This window comes from Lactuca saligna, unplaced genomic scaffold, assembly GCF_052625555.1.
Source record: "Lactuca saligna cultivar CGN05327 unplaced genomic scaffold, ASM5262555v1 scaffold_188, whole genome shotgun sequence".
Taxonomy (NCBI): domain Eukaryota; kingdom Viridiplantae; phylum Streptophyta; class Magnoliopsida; order Asterales; family Asteraceae; genus Lactuca; species Lactuca saligna.
This window is the reverse complement of record NW_027629814.1, coordinates 55,001-57,500: the sequence shown is the minus strand read 5'-3', so window position 1 is coordinate 57,500 and position 2,500 is coordinate 55,001.

The following is a 2,500-nucleotide window of genomic DNA, read 5'->3' as shown; positions in this document are numbered from 1 at the left end:
AAGGGAACAAGGCACCTTGCCACACACAAACCCATCCACGAACGACCAAGGGAACAAGGCAACCTTGCCGCACACATGCCCATGAACGACCAAGGGAACAAGGCACCTTGCCGCACACATGCCCATGAACGACCAAGGGAACAAGGCACCTTGCCACACACATGCCCATTAACGACCAAGGGAACAAGGCAACCTTGCCACACACAGACCCTTGCATGAACGACCAAGGGAACAATGGATGTGAGGCTGGCAAGGCTAGGTCACGGCAAGCCAAGCAGTCAGGCTACACAATTGATGTGAGGCTGGCAAGGCTAGGTCATGTCAAGCCAAGCAGTCAGGCTACACAAGGGAACAAGGCACCTTGCCACACACAAACCCATGAACGAACGACCAAGGGAACAACGCCTCTTCCCACACACAGACCCATGAACGACCAAGGGAACAAGGGTATGAACGACCAAGGAACAATGCGTATTGCCACACACATTCCCATGAACGACCAAGGGAACAAGGCTACCTCCCAAACAAACACACATGAACGACCAAGGGAACAAGGCTTCTTCCCACACACAACCCCATGAACGACCAAGGGAACAAGGCACCTTGCCACACACATGCCCATGAACGACCAAGTGAACAATGGATGTGAGGCTGGCAAGGCTAGGTCATGTCAAGCCAAGCAGTCAGGCCACACAAGGGAACAAGGCACCATGCCACACACAAACCCATCCACTAACGACCAAGGGAACAATGCATATGGGGCTGGCAAGGCAAGCAGGCTACCCAAGTGAACAACGCCTCTTCCCACACACAGACCCATGAACGACCAAGGGAACAAGGGTATGAACGACCAAGGAACAATGCGTATTGCCACACACATTCCCATGAACGACCAAGGGAACAAGGCTACCTCCCAAACAAACACACATGAACGACCAAGTGAAGAAGGCTTCTTCCCACACACAACCCCATGAACGACCAAGGGAACAAGTTTACTTCGTACACGAACACCCATGAACGACCAATGGAACAAGGCATCTTGCCACACACATGCCCATGAGCAACCCAATCCCATCCTCATCGGTCTAAGGAACAAGGGGCCTTGACAAACCATGAGCAGATTTCTAAGCAAGTCAAACGATGAAGGGAGCAAAGTGTAGTTCCTACTTAGTACATAGTAAATTGAATATATGAGTTCCAATCCGATCAACTCGTGTTCTTTCGAGTTCATCTAAGCCACCTATGAATACCTAAAAGCCTTATCTGCCTGCCTATCACCAGGCGACAGGGACAAAAACCCAAATATGATATATTTTCATTTCAAGTCCATTCGTCTATGTTAACAATGACCCACACAATGTTTCAATGGCATTCCTACTTGATTTGAGCGACATTCCAACAAGTAGGGAACCAACGCTTCAAGGCGTGACCAAGGATAGGACACAAACATTTACGCCTCAAACATGACATTTTGTTTTTTTTTTTCATTTCAAAGCTTTTCATTTATAATAAAAAGCATCCCTACAAAATTTTGTGTCAATCCGAATTAATTCGAGCGAGTTATGGACGATTTCGCACAATTATGCATCCCTGGGCAAATCAATATCTGTTCCTGTCACCAAGCTCTTTGTGCAATATGTATATATAGGGGAACCATGGGACTGCTGCCCATTGGCGCCCCAAGGATGTCCAGCGCCCAAGGCTCTCGAGGCTGGCACGCTCGAGGCATGGCCAAGACGCCCGCTCTTGACGAAAATGGGGCCAAAACGCCCCCCATTGGCGCCCCACTCCCGTGTCCCCTCGCCCCCAAGTCGTGTGTGTCCAAAAATTATGCATCATCAGGGAAATCAATGTCTGTTCCTGTCACCAAGCTCTTTGTGCAATATGTATATATAGGGGGTACCATGGGGTCTCATTCTCATAGGTGCCCGGCATGGTTGATGGGCAAATAAGAATCGTGAGGCTGTATCGAGCACACACGAGGCAAGCCAAGCCAAGCCCCACGACCCATGAAAGAGGCCATCCCCCCCAACACGTTGCCTTGATTTCTCGAACGGTGACCTGAAAAATAGCCCCATCTCCTTGAGTCTCCTCGACGTTGTGCCCATACACTAGCCCGTTGCCTTGATTTTCCTCGACATAGGGCGCAGAAACTAGCGCCGTTGGCTTCACCTGTGCCTCGACGCCGTGCGCATACTAAGAAATATACATCCTCAGGGAAAGCAATGGGTGTTGCTGTCACCAAGCTCCTTGTGCAATATGTATATATAGGGGGGGAGCAGTGGGTGAGCATGGCAAGGGATGAAGGTGCCAGACTGCCTTTGAGCGCGAGCTTGGGTGACTGTTGCTTGATTCCTAGTCGGTGGCATAATACCCCTCCGAGTGGGGGCCTTGGCGTGGTGTGGGGATGCCTCGTTAGGTCTCTGCGACACCGATCCAGGGTTGTGGTCTAGCTTTGGAAGTTTGGGATGGTGCTGTTTGTGTGGCAATTCGATGATGA